The sequence below is a fragment of the Harpia harpyja genome, chromosome 18, assembly GCF_026419915.1.
Source record: "Harpia harpyja isolate bHarHar1 chromosome 18, bHarHar1 primary haplotype, whole genome shotgun sequence".
In the NCBI taxonomy this organism is placed as follows: Eukaryota; Metazoa; Chordata; class Aves; order Accipitriformes; family Accipitridae; genus Harpia; species Harpia harpyja.
The window spans coordinates 22,903,789-22,920,588 of NC_068957.1; the positions used below are offsets into that span (position 1 = coordinate 22,903,789).

Below are 16,800 nucleotides of genomic sequence, written 5' to 3' on the forward strand. Positions count from 1 at the left end.
ACTCTTCCTGTTTTCTTCAATATTCCTTTTATTCCAAAAGGAATAAATAAGTTTGTCTTTCTGGATATGTTCTATACCTCTCAATTCTACAACACAATTTAAAAAATGTTTTTAGTATATTATGACATTCATACATGTGACTAGGTGACATTTATGGGGACTGATGATATGCTACAAGAGTATGTGGTTATTTACCTCTATGAGATTTTTTGTCTGCCGTTCAGCCTGTAGTAGATGAGCATTTGAGTATTTATAATACAGGCTTGTGCAATATAAGGCTACTAGCCTCTCTGAACTCCTTTGTCTAGCCATGTTCCAAAATATACATTAGGCTGATTATAGTGATTATAGATTATGGTATAGTTACTGTATAACAAATAGGCTACATTCATCATTATGTAAGTGACTAAAAGGTGGCATGGACCCAAACTCAGTCTCACTGCGACCACCCGAAAGCTCTTATTGTACTAAAACAGTTATTGTACAAATCATGTTATTTATTATCTAGTAAATACATTCTTAATTTGAACTACAACTGCTGTACTTCTACAGTTTTTGAGATCCTGGTTAAAGCTATTCAGAGACAAATAAGTCAGTTGAAAACTATCTGTAAGAGCCATTAGCAGAACAGAATCACATGTATTTTCCCAGGCACATTTTGTTCTGTGCAATTCTTCTATCTTACATGCAACAATCTTATTGTGGCATCCTCAGGTATATGAACAACAACACCTCTGATGATACATTATTTCTTCTTATGTCCTTTATCCAGAGAGATCTTGTGCAGTTGATCTTTAAGTTTCAAGAAGAGGATTTATTGCCGACTTTTAGGTTGGGGCGAGGGGACAGGATCTTGTCTAATGAATATCCATACTGTTATGTGTATCTGTGATACGTAAGAAATGTAAACCTGGAATACTGTGGTGCAATATCTGCAGTGCTCTTCAGTTTCTAAAGGCGTTTGTTCCCTTGGACCTGGCTCAGTACAGCCAATTTTTAGTTGTTCAGCAGAAGCTCAACTGCCACTGTGTCAGAGGAGCAGAGATGACAATTACATCTACTGCTTTGACCAACATTCCTGGCATCATGGACCCACACTAAGTAGTAGTCTGAAGATAAGGGACAAACCTTTGAATCTGATACAGAACTTATTTAAACCCAGATTAGAAAGTGGAGGACAGGTTGAGTATACTACTGAGCCTGTTTTGCTGAGGACATGCATTACAGAATTTAACATTTGCTGGTGTTTCCCAGCTGCTGAAAGCATGTGTCCCTGTATCACATTATTGGAGCCCATCCAAGAAGTGATAGAGGTTTCTGTTGTCACATCAATAGATTCATTTGAAATTCTTAGTCTTGTATTTGAAGGTGAAAGCAGTGCAGACCGTTTCCTCAGAACTGTCTCAGAAAACCCTTGGATGGGATGGGGCAAGAAGGCAAAGTGAATTTGCTCTACTTAATGATATACATATCAACTAATAGATATGTATTAACTTTATGAACTTTTCATTTTCTTCACTGAGAAGTCCATGTAGTTTTTCACTACTTTCTAGAGAAAGATCTTGAACCAAATAATGTGAATGCTATTTAACTTCATTGTGTATCATATGTTTCCAGCTTATAGCTAAACAATGTTCTTGTGCCATAGATGTTTTAGTGTTAGGCATTTGAAATCTTATCTACCATTCTGTTCTTACTAATTTAATCTCCTTGGCTTTAAATAGTCTGTCTGAAGTCACTGCAGAACGGATCAAAAGAGGAGCACGCAGCTAATTTTAAGAGGAGGTTAAGAAGCTATTCTTAAGAGTTATTCTTAAGAGTTCTTAAGCTATTAAAAGTTTAAGAAGCTATTCTTAGGCTGAAGGGTGGCAAGGAGTAGTTGAAGATCTAAAGTTAAAGGCAAATAGTTTAAGAATATTGTGGTTTGTCATGTACAGTATCAGCAGTGATTTACTTTCCTTCCTGGCCACTTCATGCATACAGCATGTATCCACTTTAGTTTGTGCAACATAGTTGTGTGTGACAGTCACTCTGTAAAACAGATAATGAATCAAACTAGCTTTAAAAACATGCTGAGGAATTTGGGGGGGGAGGGGGGAGAAGTCAGGGCAGTTCGCTGACAAAGCTGAGCTATCCCAGCTGTACCTCTGCAGCAAGGGACACAGCTCAGGACAGTAGAGGAAGGCACTCTCAGCAGGCGCTTTGGAAGTAGAAGCCTGAGCTGCCTTCAGCCTTCACTCTCTGCCATGAAATCCAACCTGCCGGTGACAGGAAGCTCCTTTCCTTTGCCTCCAGGTATTTCTTAAAGTGTTAGGACAGGAGCAGTGTTCCCTGTTGCCTAGCATGATCCTGGCATCAGTGACTGCTTCTCAGGACACAGGAGAGCGAAGAGCACCACTGCAGAAGGTACCTAGCACACTTCTCAGCCAGTTTTTAGCAGTCAGTAAAGTGTTAATGTTCAGTGTCTTTTGCTCAGCCCTAGATAGACATGCTACTGCTAATTTTCAGCTATCCTCTAACAGTTTAGAACTCAGCAGAAATTGGGCTTTTTAGTGTTTGAGTAGACATTTGGCAACTTGTGAAGTGTCAGATGAGTACTGGTGAATTTGAGAACTAGGGTGAACGTTTGTGTCAGGGAAAGAAAAAATCTTCACAGCGGAAAGCACTCTCCAACCTGAGACTAGAGGTACCTGAAATAAAGCTTTAAACTAGTCTATTCCAATTACATTAAAAGCCAAATCCCTGCACTGCTGACACTTTACAGACTCGAGCAGCAAATACTGAAATCTAGCTTCAAGGGACTAGCTGCACTCTTGAGACCTAATCAATATAAACTGAATACGGTAAAGGTTTAAACCATGGCCTAAATATAATATACCATGAGAGAATATGGCTGAAAAGTCCTGTCTGAAAGTGCCAGCAAGGCAGAGGGACCGGTCTCTAGGATTCCGCAGAGCAGACTTCTCTGCTGCTCTGGGAGCTCCTGCTCTGGAGAGGAGCCGCAGCCTCGCATCTGCCTGGATGTCCAGTCTAATGCCAAGGCTTCAAAAGTAAAAGGTGCGCGAGGGTCCTCCTGCGCCGTTTCCCGGGGTGCAGTCCGCATGCAGAGCCCCTGCTGCGGTGTGTTACGCTGCAGAGAAAGGCACAGGTGCAAGGGCTCAGATTTCCTGCTTTTTTTTAACACTGTTGGGACATAGTCACTTCCCTGTAGATTCTCATCTAAATGATAAAAGACTTGGTAAATCTGAAATGTTATTCACTGGACTATTGTTATGGAATTTCCCTATTAGATTTATCACTGCTTCTATTAATTCCATTTAGTCTATTAATTTACCCTCTATTAATTTATCACAGCTTGCTGGGTTGGGCTTTTTTTCCCCCTCATCTGCGAAGTGCTCAATGTTGACAGTGACGGAAACCTCACAGGAAGCATTGACAAGGTTTGAAAAATAATTCTGGAGCCCTTGTGTTGCTAAGGAAGTTTCATCAGTAGAACCAACGATTTGAGATTGTTTTCTCAGCAGTGCATGAGATAAATGAGAACTATTTCCAGATTCAGTAATTTTGAAATCTGAAGGAAAGATCTTATCAGTTTGCTGGCCACCCTGAATAGAATACATCAAGAAAGATTAATAGGAAACAGGGATACCTGTTTTGGTTTATAGTGAAAAAAAGCCCTGCAAAAATATTTTAAGTAGCTGGTTTTACTTACTTCATTTTGCATTAAATATAAAATCTATGTATTTTATATAACTAGTTTTTCAGTATATACTGCTAGGATAAGCAAACTGTTTTATGAGAAGAAAAATAGGTGAAATCTATTAAGTCATAAAAGGAGATCCTGTATGAGGTCTGAAATGCTGGAATATTTAAGGTATGCTTTGGTATCTTCCAAATTTTTCCCAGTGGATAAAGGAATCTCTCAGGAAAACTTTATTTGCACTATTTTAACCCCAGATGCAGCTGTATTAGATGTATATGGGAATTTTCTTTTCCACCAGCTGCAAAATTTGACTGTTGTGAGATTCACCATCCTCAAATATATGACAAATATATTTAACAGGCTAATAAATACAAATAATGTGAACCCAAAAGCCTATGTCTAAATACAAACAAACGTCAAGCTTTGTTTGTTGAGGCTCTTCCCTATCTATAGCAAACACTGATTATATTTATTAAATATGAAGCATTCCACTTCCATAGGAGTAGGACTGGGAGCATGGAGCAATAGTGGCAGGTGATATTTTACTGTAGCTGCAGCATGCTTGAACCATCCAAGGGGAATACATGACACATATCTGTGTAGCTCAATTTAATGTTCCTGGTTAGACAAGAACAAATGTTCATGTGCAATGCATTTGCAGCATGTAGATATTTGTGTCACAGTGTACTACACAGTATATATTTGGAATCTAATAGGAATGTACGAAATCTTTTAAATAGATCATTAAAATGTGTAGAATACATTTTAAACAGAAAAAAAATCTGCATTTTTTTTAAGATCATCAGTGTAACTAAGCTGCCACTAAACAAAAGCATATTTAAGTAATGATAGCTGTTGAATAATGATATATGTTCTTCAATGAAGAATCTATTATTTTTATTAGAATTACAATCTTTTATTTTAACTCATACCTTGTGTGTATACAACACTATAGGTCATAATCCTATTGTAACAGTAATTAATCTGGTGTGTTATTCAGTATTTAGAGATTTTAAAGGTACATTTGACTGAGTTACAGATAAAACCTCTCCAGTTTAAAATTGTTCCATTTGTATCATGTGGATCTGGTTTGAGGATTTCTGGTGGAGGAAGGAGGGAGCTATTTTTTTCCTTTGCCAACAAAAATAGATCACATCTATTTTTGGACTCCAAACACAATCTACATTTCTAATTCTCAGACAGTGACTATGACTCACTGAATATATTTCTAAAGTCTGAGCTTCAAGAACATAAAGATACTGGCCAGCTCCTCAGCTGGTGTAAATCAGCATAACTTCTCTGATCTTTGTTAAGCTGGCCTTGTGCAAGATCCCTCTTATGCTTTTAGGCATTTCTGTTTTCTGGTGCTTTGATTTTCCTTTGCTCTTTCTCACCTCTCTGGAACAATTTCAGACTATCAATCCATGAACGTTGGAGTTATTTTGGGGGCCAGCTCATTTGTTACTCACTTTTTTTTTCCCATGGGACAATATAATGTAGGCTCCAAGCATTGGTTTGCTTTCATATAGAATAGTTAATCTGATCAAAGCACTCCAAGTGTGTTCTATGCAAACAAATTCCTATCAATCACAAAGCAGGACTTAATCTGTGTCCTCCTTTAGCTTTTTTCTACTCCTGTAGTGTAGGTGTGTTTTTCTCATACACATTTCTGTCATGTGGTATCTATTTCCATATTTAAATGTGTATTTTATTTCATATAAATGGACTTGGTGTATGAATTCTTACACATAAACTAGTCTGCAGAAAACTAAATAGGAAGGTTACAATAATTAACATGACAGTAGATGGCTGTTTCCTCTTTTCAGTTGCAAAAGAAATGTCCGAGTCTGCCATGCGTTGGAGCTACAGCCAATCCTTAGCTAATGAATTTCAGTAACTCCTTCCTATGTAAAAATTATCTGTGTGAGTGTGTGCTTACGTGCATGTGTGTATGTTGGAATCAGTCACTTTCTTTAGGCACTGATACCGCATCCTGTTATGGAGCAAGCAGTAACTTCAGTTGTGTCTTGATGCAACAAATAAATAATTTTGGAAAAGTTTCAATAATAGTCAACAATGGATTATCAGGCAATGCTTCCCTAAAGGCATGCAACCTGACCAGAGGATTTGCAGGTTTTGATAAGTCCACCATCCGTGAAGAAATCTACTCACTTTATTACATTCTCACAAGAATTTGCCTTTTCCTCTGCAATAGTAAGCTTAACTTTAAGTGAAGTTTAAGTACTATGGTTGAAAGATTGTAGTATGCCTTTCTTTTATAAGGGTGCAGTGTGGTTTTATGTGTGTGCACCTTGGTACAGATACGTTTCTAACCATCCTCTTTTATTTCTCTTCCCAATCCTACATGCAATCTTTTCATTAGCTTGTTTGGGGGGAGGGGGAGGGGTGGTGTGTCCCCTGGTTTCTTTTTTGTCAGGTATTGTTATATAAAGAAAAATTAATATAAGGTAAAAAGTAGATGCCTTTAAAAAGGTAGCAATAAATCATTCAAAGTCTGTCAGTTTTCTGCACAGGCTGCTAGAAGAATAGATTTAATGGATCTACATACAACAGAGCTTTTCTATATTGCTTAAGTTTTGTCATCTGGCAGAGCATTACATCATTTGGAAGAAGTCCTATATTGTGTGTAGACTTTCTCTACTGAAGAGATACTGATTTCTGACAAGGAGTACTTTGGTTGGGGGGAGTCCATGTATATCTCCTCTATAAGTGTTTCTTGATATATATTTTGAGACACAAAGCCTAAGAATACAGCATAGAATATGGTAATGCAGACTATAGAAAAAAGCTGTTGATTACCATTTGTATTTTTAGTCTCCTCATTTCAGGAGAATGCCAAAAGCAAACTTCAGCAGTCATATCCAACTGTATTATTCCTCATGACAGTATAAAATACTGAGACAGTTCCACAAACTAGATTAAGAATCATAGTTTATATTGCTGCATAAAATGGCGAAAATTGTATAGAAATCTGTATCGTGGATCATAAGTTAATGTAAAAACTCCAAGCTATTTTTTTTTCACTTTGTCTGTTTAAGCTACTGGGCAAGTTGTTGCATGAATAAATATATTTTCTTCCTCTGAAACTGTGTAATATTAAATGCTGTGTTGTTGGCATAAAATATAAGTTGATCAGACAGACAAAGATTATTATTCTGACAACTGCATACACAAGGGTATCGTTGTACATTGAATTTCAGTGTGTAATATGGTATAAATCTTCATGAGAGACTCAACTTTTATTGGCTGCACAGAAGGTGCTTTTCCTTATTAAATACGGGAGATGGTCCCAGGGGATTTTTTAAAAATATCTTTATCCATTTTTTTCATGTAGTCTCTGGGCCCTGGAAGGCTGACAGATACAGCCGGGTAAGCATTTCTGTTTTGAATGCTTGACTATAGATACAGTCGTGCTTTAGCACTTGAGCCCCCGTAGTGTTTTGCCTCAGCAGAACCCAGAAGATCCCACACAAGCTTCACCTTTCCCATTCCATAAATGGATGTGTGTATGCCCTGTCTATAGCCTGTAGGACAAAAAAAATATGCCCTAATTCAGTGAAATATTACCAATGAAACACTAAAATGATAGTGGTTTGGATTCTGCACTTCTGTCATTGCTTGCTATCGCTGACTATTGTCATCGTCTCATTACAAGTGCTGAGGATTTTCGGGGCATGGGGACACCGACAGGCGTTCTCACTCTGGGCACTGCACCTCAAATGCCTTTCACTGAAAATAAAACCCAAAGGGCTTGAAAAAATCTATTTAAGTAAGTGTTGTTCTCCACCTTCACTGTGAAGTTTGTGGTCCCCTTATTTGACTTCATTGTCTCCCAGTCCAGAAAAACTTTTAGCTGTCATGCCATTCTAAACATGGGGTGTATATTTACACAGTCTGCCCACTGTTCATTTTTGGTTTTCCTGTTGCATCTTGCCATTTCCTAGACCTTTTGTATGTTCACACATTTTTATATATCTGTGCTTCATTACTTCCCCAAAAATGTAGGTTCTAATACAACATGGGCTTATACATATGCTTATGTTTTGGATAGATCCATTCAGACAAACAGGCCTCTTCATTGTACATACTTCAGTGCTCAGATGGATTATAGTTTATAGAGCATCTAAAATACATGTTTTGTATGTAGATAAGAATAGTTTTCTAAGGTGGTCAACCTAGTCTAGCTTTACAAAGAATATTAGCAGTGCCATGCCAACTAGTGAAGCACCTACCTTTCAAACTGAAGTTTAAAATTAGACATTATGTGTGGGTGAATCCCACACCAGAGGGACCTGGACAGGCTTGAGAGGTGGGCCCGTGCGAACCTCATGAAGTTCAACAAGGCCAAGAGCAAGGTCCTGCATGTGGGTCGGGGCAATCCCAAGCACAAATACAGGCTGGGCGATGAGTGGATGGAGAGCAGCCCTGCGGAGAAGGAGTTGGGGCTATTGGTGGATGAAAAACCGAAAATCAGCCAGCAAAGTGTGCTTGCAGCTCAGAAAGCTCATCGCATCCTCAGCTGCATCAAAAGAGGCTTGGCTAGCAGGTCGAGGGAGGTGATTCTCCCCCTCTATTCTGCTTTCATGAGACCCCAGCTGGAGTACTCTGTTCAGCTCTGGGGCTCCCAACGTAAGAAAGACATGGACCTGCTTGAGCGGGTCCAGAGGAGGGCCACGAAGATGATCAGAGGGCTGGAGCACCTCTCCTATGAGGACAGGCTGGAAGAGTTGAGGTTGTTCAGCCTGGAGAAGAGAAGGCTCTGGGGAAACCTTATAGCAGCCTGCCAGTACTTAAAGGGCACCTACAGGAAAGATGGGGAGGGACTCTTTACCAGGGCATATAGTGATAGGACAAGGGGTAATGGTTTTAAACTGAAAGAGGGTAGATTTAGGTTAGATATTAGGAGAAAGTTGTTTACTGTGGGGGTGGTGAGACACTGGAACAGGTTGCCCAGTGAAGCTGTGGATGCCCCATCCCTGGCAGTGTTCAAGGCCAGGTTGGATGGGGATTTGAGCAACCTGGTCTGGCGGAAGGTGTCCCTGCCCATGGCAGGGGGCTTGGAACTAGATGATCTTTAAGGTCCCTTCCAACCAAAACCATTCTATGATTCTATGATTCTTCACGGTGAAAAGTTGTCAGCTGTGACATTTCAGATGCTTTTAGAGCCCATATGAAAAGAATTGCCATTAAAACTTGGATTTACTGATTTTTTTTTACAATTAATAGCATCAAAGTCTTCCCAGCTGCCCCAAATTATCTTTTTTATCCTGGTACTTTCTGTTATAGCTTTATAGCTTGATGCATTTAAAATCTTAGACTATACCAGTATTTTTTTATACCAGTACAACTATAAAATCTATATGCATCACCTTTATAGCATAAGTAAGGACTGTGGAATTATTATGGTTAAAGTACACATTATTAGTGTTGTGTCTCTGCTACTGGTTTCTGCATTATTATGTTGAGAGAGAGTAACAGCTCTAAGGACAAAATAGCACTTTTTTCACCATCCATAGAAACATGAAATTGCATATATTGTTTTCAAAATTAGCTATCACATGTAAGGTTATATTGTATATAGCCAAATAATAAAAGCAAGTGCATTTTTAGGTGCTCTTCAAATGAGGTCACAGTGCTTATGAATTTCCCAGTATTGCTTTGAGCTTATGAAATTCTAGTGGCAAACCGTGCAATGATGACGAGAAATGTGGCACACACATGCACATGTACGCGTGCACTCATGGTCAATTTAAAAAACCGCACCAAATGTAATTTGAAGGGCTAATCACATTTACAGTTCACAAAATATTTTTTCACCTGTGTATGAATGCATACTGATGTGAGAAAAACGTTCCAATGAGGAAATGGTAAACTATTCATCTATTAGTTTATAGTAAATATGTCTTATTCACTGCTAATTTTAATCTGCAGCAATATTAAACTATATGTCAGCTGACTCAGTCTTAATTCTCACATATACCACAGGAAAGATATGCTTTGGTACATGGTTTTCACAGCCTGATTTCCCACAGTTTTCTCCAGTTAGAAGTGTGTAAATATTTTTTAAAAAGCAGTTAGGAGTAGCTTTAAGATGTAGTATGTTTTGATTTCCTGTATCTGCCTCTTACTATAATAACTTTTAAACAAATGTTTGCATTTTAATAGAGTTGGTTTTTTTTTTTTTTTTTTTTTAGCTAATGTTTGTTTATTGTCTTAATTTGTCACTGGCTGTCAGACTGGCTGCATCCCAACATCCAGGCGGTAGTGATTCTAAAAGGAGATAATCTGCATGGATTTCCAAAAAGAGTGCTGCAAGCACAAAGCAGGCATCGGCATACAGCAAGGGAAGGCTGAACTTTAAGCACTGCTTTAAAATTTTCCAGCTCTGCTTGGTGTAACTAACTGTGTCATGAACCATATCCACTTCGTAACACATCGTTTTCCTTCTTTTCTCTACACATTTTCTTTGCTCCTCCAGCTGCCCATCTTTCTGCCGTTTCTTTGTTCTTTGCCAGTGCCTGCATACATCAGTCCTAATAGTATTTATCAACTTTCTTGAATTCACTTACAGTTTATTCATAGTTAGTTTCTTCCTGCAAAGTTTTTATACTTTGAAATTGCAGACCAGAAATGCAACTGGTTTTTTTAGACTTCCACATGAACAATAACAGAACTGTGAAAAGGCTAAACTTTAAATTTCACCTGTTTCTGGAAATTATAGCTACTGTACAGCAACTGTTTCAGTAAGAGTACTGCCTCCTCTGAATTTTCATCCTCTGCTTGGATTTTTGCAAACCATCCAAGTAGTCTTCACTACTTGCATTTGTTGTATTCTCTGTACCCCACGGGAAGGACGGTAGAGCCAGCAGAAGTCAAGAGAATTAAGGGGGAGCATTTCTTGTGCAAACACTGATCCAACTGGAACACTTCAAAAATCTGATCCAGGAGGAGAAACGATCACTGAGGCTGCTCCCCTTCAGGGTGTCTGTAACTCAGAATAATAGCCCTTGAGTTATTAGCTGGTTATGTTTGGCATTCCTCTTCTGAAGTTACTGCCAAAGGCATATAGGCAGAATAAAGTATAATACCACATTGATAAATATGTGTCATTTCCCCCTGCCTTCCCCCAGAATTGTATAAAATGGAAAGGCATAATTGGAATGTTAGTAAATATAATAGATCAGAATTTATTTTGTTGTTTTCCCAGCTTGAACCTTCGTAACATCTGACTTCAACCTGGAGTGAGTGATTTTCATGTCTGATTTACAGATCTTTCAAATGAAGAATGTAGGGTGGAAACAAAATAAATGCTTACTTGGGCATGATTTTTCAGTTATGAGAACTTATGAGATTAGGAAAAAAAACAGATGAGAAAGTGAGCTGTGCCTGCAAAAGGAATGAGTTTGTCATCTCGTGAACTGTGTGTCTTCCGTTGGCCAACTGGTGGGATGGGGAGTCCCGTGAGGTCTCGTGTCTCTTCCATTCCTCCCATGTTCCCTGTGCCACTACAATGTTTGTGGCTTCTAGTTTATTCTTATATCATCTGATCTACAGAATCTGAGCATGGGACAGCATAAAGAAAAAGAATGGCAGAGTTACTGTGCATAGCAATTACAACTCTAAGTTAAATTTCGGATGGTAAGGGAATTCACAATAAAACATTACTTCCAGTTTATAATTCAGTGTTCCTGTTTTTCTCTAAGGGGCAAAAGATCTAAGATGCAAATTTGATCTGCATGCCTTTTTTTGTCTCTGAGCGAGAATCGTTATGAAACACTCAGATCTGACAGATGCATGGTTAATAGCTGGCAGATATGGACTGGAAAGCTTTTCTGCCTGTCTTCCACCATACATTAAATCACAGTGATGTACCTTTATTTTACCCTTTTGATTATAAAGTATATTAAAACCAGAATTAAAAATGTCTTCAACTCTTTTCAATTCACACTGCAATGTGTGATAAACTATAGTTAAACAAGAGCAGTTACTAAACAATTTTGCTAATTAGGAGATGTTTTGCCAAATATGTTACCTCATCTTTTTCCCTTACTGTATTTTCCAAGAGCAATTAAGAAGTGCCATAAAGATTACTGGCTACTGTTGAGGAAGACTTAATGGAAAGAGCTGTGGTAGTTGCACTGAGATAATATGTACAAATAGAGATAGCAGAAAATAAGAATGGCCATACTGTGTCAAACCAAAGGGCGTCGAGCCCATGCTCTCCCCAGGAATACACCGAGGGAAGAGTAGGCTCAAGTATCCATCAAGGCTCTACATTTCTGTGCCTAGAAATCCATGAGGACATCAATGAGGATGTCTTAAGCCAAAAGCTGTATCTGTGTGCTTAATCACCCTCGACAGCTTTTGGGTTTGGGGTTTTTTTGTCTTGCCTGAATTTGTGGAATCACTCTTTGATCAGATGTAAGCTAACACCACAGCAATAGCTCTCTAGCTGAGGTCTGACAGAAAGGACTGCTTCCTTCTATTGCTTTACCCCGATACCTGATACTTTAATTTGATAGCCCTCATTTTTTGCATTAAATGCTGAATAGTCATTCTCTTCTCATTTGCTTTGTGGCATTAATGATTATATGGACCTCTGTCTCATGAATGATCGGTCATTTCTTTTCCAGATTGCAGTCTTGATTTATTTAGCTGTTGCTTATGCAGATTATTCAGTGCAACTTCAAAAGCTTAGAATTAAAAGTAGGTTTTTCTAATGCTAAATGATACTTGATTTGCAGTCATTAATTTGTTCTTGTAGATTAATGTAATGTTTCACTACCAAGTAACACACAACTGCAGAGTTACAAATATTTTATGACAATTTCAATTGTCTATTTCTATTTTATTTTCTGGCAATGAAATCTCCAAATAAATTTTTCCCATGCTTTTGACTTCATTTTCATTTCACACATGGTCACTGATGTAGATGCATAAGTCTTTGAGCAGGAGTTAGGAATAGATGACCTCCTGAGACCTCATCAACCTGACTTATTCTATGAGTCAATAAAATCTATAATAATTAATTTTCTTCAGTGATAGCAGAAACATATAAGAAACATATAAGCATAATTATAAACGTGTAAACCTTTCTTTAAAAAAGGCATGCAAAAGATGCCACAGATTTTCTGCAAAGGCAAAACTTGTGAATTTTCATCTGAGCATCACTCTATATGGAACAAGCTCTTTAAAACAGCAAGTGGGATACCGAACATTCCTGTGCTCCATTTAATCCTACCGCCCAGTTGGCTAGAAGCAGCAGGCTGGTGGCCAAGCAGCATGTGTGTTTTAGTGCTGCTGTGAAACCATGGAATGAGTTTCTGGTGTGCTTTCCCCACCCCACCTCCCCCCAAAAGGATGGCAGGCTGATTTCTTTTTTTCCTAGCTGGTGAAACACTCTGACATTATTTGTGAAACGAGTAAGTGATACAGGTTAGTTGTAGGTTTTATGTAAAAGTCTAAGCATCTGTAGACAAAATGAAAAATAATTTCATTTGTCTCCCTCTGGCCATGTATAGTTCAAATAGATAACTGGTCCAGGATTTTAATATTACTAAATATAAGGCAAAAAAGGTACTTGCCCTAAATCACGCAACATGTAAGAGGGAGCACTGGCAGACCGCATCACATCTGATTGAGCGAACAAATCAAGAGCATTGGGCCAGAGGAAAGAGTTGGGAGCAGAGTCCTGAAGAATGTGGTGAAGGAGGAGCAAGAAGAAGAAGAAACTTCTGGGAGCTGTGCTCTGTCAGTAATGTGGAAAGAGGTGGCTGCGAGGCTGCTTTAGAGTGGTAGCAAGGCATGAGGAAACTTGATTGCCAGCACCACTGGGAGAGATACCCACGAAGAGCCAGACTCATTGAGGGACGGGGTGAAAGGCAGGCTAGATATGGAGCTGGGAAACTCAAAGGAACATAAAAGCAACCAGGTCATAGACAAAGTGGGAGCCAGAAACAGATCAAACCAATGGCAGCTGACCACAATCACCCTTATTTTCCTGCAGTCACTTTATGGGCAAAAGCACGGGATGGTGATTTCCTTCAGGCCTGAAGATGAAAGATGCTTTTGGGAGGCAGAGCGCGGAGGGTGAGATCGCACTGCTTTTCTGGCCTGTTCCCACAGACATGCAACAGAAAATTTGGTCATAGCAATGCCAGAAGCTTTGGACTGAGGATCCACAGTGTTACAGAGCCAACTGTATTCAAAATTTCAGGGAAGGTTCTGGGTATCAAATGCCTGATTTTGGTGAGAAAGACCTTGACCTCCTCAGCTCTAAGTAATAAGAAAATCAGGCTTACAAGCAAAGGATCCTCTGTGGCGCTTCCAAATGTCCAACAGCAGTTTATCACTGGATTAGAATTTATAAGAAATAAGAAGTAGCAAATTGTGAAAACTTTAGGTTTGCTGCCTTATCAGAAGTGAAATAAGTTTCAGGAGTGAAAAGAATACTTTACAAAAAAAATCCCTCAAACAATGGTGTCACCAAAGAACAAATACCGATGTATTTGTATATAAGGAAAATGACTCCTGAAGTCTTTCCAAAATTACTTCTAACTCTATGTAAATCAGGGAGATATATGCATATGCCCATGAATTGTTTAACTGTAGAAGTGTCTTTTTTTCCTGTATAGCAGATGCACAAAGGGAATGGGAATGTTTTATAACTTAGGCTTTTAAATAATAAATAAATGCCTTACATTCTCAGTTTGAGACAGACATCTTAATTTTTGTGTACTGTGTAATACTGATGTATACAAATATTTTTTAGAAAGAATTATTTTTCCCTTTTTAAAAAGAATATAAAACCTCAAGAATATGATAAAACATCACAGTCGGTTTCTAAATACTTTGCATCTTAATATGGTTGAAGTTAAGGCAGTAAGTAATTTCTGAGTTTTTCCCTTGAGCTGCGTAGTTCTTTTCATATGTAATTATTCTCTGAGTGCATTAGATAATGCTATGGTTCCCACAGCTGTATACACATCTATAAATCATTAATGAGGCAGTTAACTGAAACAAAACTATAAAAGATTTGCATTACCCGGCAGAACCCAGCCTTAATTGACTTCCAGTTATTTACAATTAATTTTTCCATTTGGAATAATGATTGCAAGCAACTTAGGTTTTTTTATTACTCAGGAATTAGATGCTGACAATTCATCAAAAGTTTTTACAGCAGGACCCTGTCAGTGGACAGTAATGAGCTTGAGGTAATCTTATTTTTACACACACATATACACATACACCCCCCCGCCATAGGCAGAGGAGACAGGGGTGGGAGGGAGCGCTTGTAGTAAAATGGGAACAGGAGTCAGCACTAACTTTGTTTTTGCTTTTTACCACATACCTAAGTTTAACAACAATTAATTTCCTTTCTTTATAGCATCTAGCTGAAAGGCAACACAGTGAATAGAGCTGGCTACAGTTCCATATATTTAGATGGAGTAAACTGCATGCATGAAGAATGAGTAAATATTTATTTCCATCTTTTTGTCTTACAAGACTGTAAGGTAGAAACCAGGGAATAAATGATGCAAAAGCTGTCAAGTAAATATTAATCCATTATGCTATTTAAAAAATTACTTTTATAGAAATACAGCGCACAAAGTAAATCCTCATTAACTTGTCATTGTTTGAGTAAGCCACAGAACTCAAGGCTGTGTGTCACACTCCGGACATACACAACTAAAAGATCTGCTCTCTCTGCCATATAAGCATAACTCTTATTGACGCTAATGAGCTGTGGATGTGTTCATCAGGAAGGGATGTCATGTTCAAATTCCTAATAAAACTTAAGTCAAAAATAATCAGCCCATTTGCAGCAGCTGATGTTATCTTCATTATCTTTCATTCTTCAATTTTCAAAATGCCTAAGCAGATAGATCCCATCAGTAGTAACTCCTGGTCAGTTCTCTGTTTCTAAATCACAGCCATAACATAAGTAAAATCTTATGTATCGGGGTGCACTATACCGGAACCACTATCATTGGAAATCAATCCTTCCCTGAGACTGAGCAAATGATACTTTTAATTATTTCCCCTTGCTACCCTTATTGGGTACAAAATACATAAAATAAATGTTTGGGGTTGTTTCTTTCTCTCCCCCTCAGATATAGCTGTCATGCCGAGGAAGTAAAACTAACCTGTTTTTTTTCTTGTTTCAAAATAAATAATTTTGTTGTCCTTTAACTTACATTTATGACCACCTCTTTCCTTTCATGAAAATTGGCTAGGTATGCTGCTCCGAGCAAGGAACTGTAAGTAAAACCAGTGTCTCGAACACAGAAAAGGGCAGTTGCAATGAGCATTAGGAGCTTTGATTTCTTTGTAAGTAAGTCGTGTAGACCAAAAGACAGACACTGGTAAATATGCGAGAGTTTAATTCTGAGTGATGGTAAAGCTAACAGCTGCTTTCTTCCCCTTATCAATAGGTGCCAGCAAAAGGCCACTATAATTGATCTAGAAAATGTGGGCCCCGTGACAATCAAACCCTTCTAACCTTGAAAATCTTGCAATCTAGCGCTGAAGTAATTTTTTTCCAGGTTATGTTCCGCTGGATTGTGTTACAATGTGTAATGTAAAGTAACGTGACAAGACTAGACATGGGTCATTCAGTCTGTCAGTAATTCAGAGCTTGGCAAATTGGTCCTCCCTCTTCACCAGTCCATGAACTTCACAGATACTTAACTTATTCATGCTACACTAGCTACCACATTATTTTAGCTGGAAAAGCTACTGTGATGTGTGAGATCTGAGAGGCTTTTCTTTTTGAAATTGGGCTGGCACCAGATGAGCAAACAGTATTATTATTTTCATTAAGATATCACATCCTGTCAACACATAACATTGGCAATGGCATTTCAAATAATTGCATACTTGACAAATTGTATAGTGTAATTTAGCCTATCTTTTTCCTGTGTTCATGATCCTTCTTATTGGGCTTGATTTCCTGGGGTGGGGAAGGGTCTTTTATCCTTTTTGTAAACTCAGAGCTCCAGTAACTTTTTATGCACATAGGTGATATTGCTGACATATTGAATTTTTTTTCCACTGGGTGCAACTATTTTAATAAT

General features: G+C 38.3%; 1 long non-coding RNA gene across 1 annotated transcript; it reads left to right on the forward strand.

Annotated features, from left to right (window-relative positions):
- Window positions 1-2,154: 2,154 nt before the first annotated feature.
- On the forward strand, window positions 2,155-15,185 carry LOC128153722 (uncharacterized). Its single transcript, XR_008239076.1, has 3 exons — window positions 2,155-2,406; window positions 7,059-7,093; window positions 15,111-15,185. It is a non-coding gene; the product is annotated as an uncharacterized LOC128153722 (long non-coding RNA).
- Window positions 15,186-16,800: the final 1,615 nt, after the last annotated feature.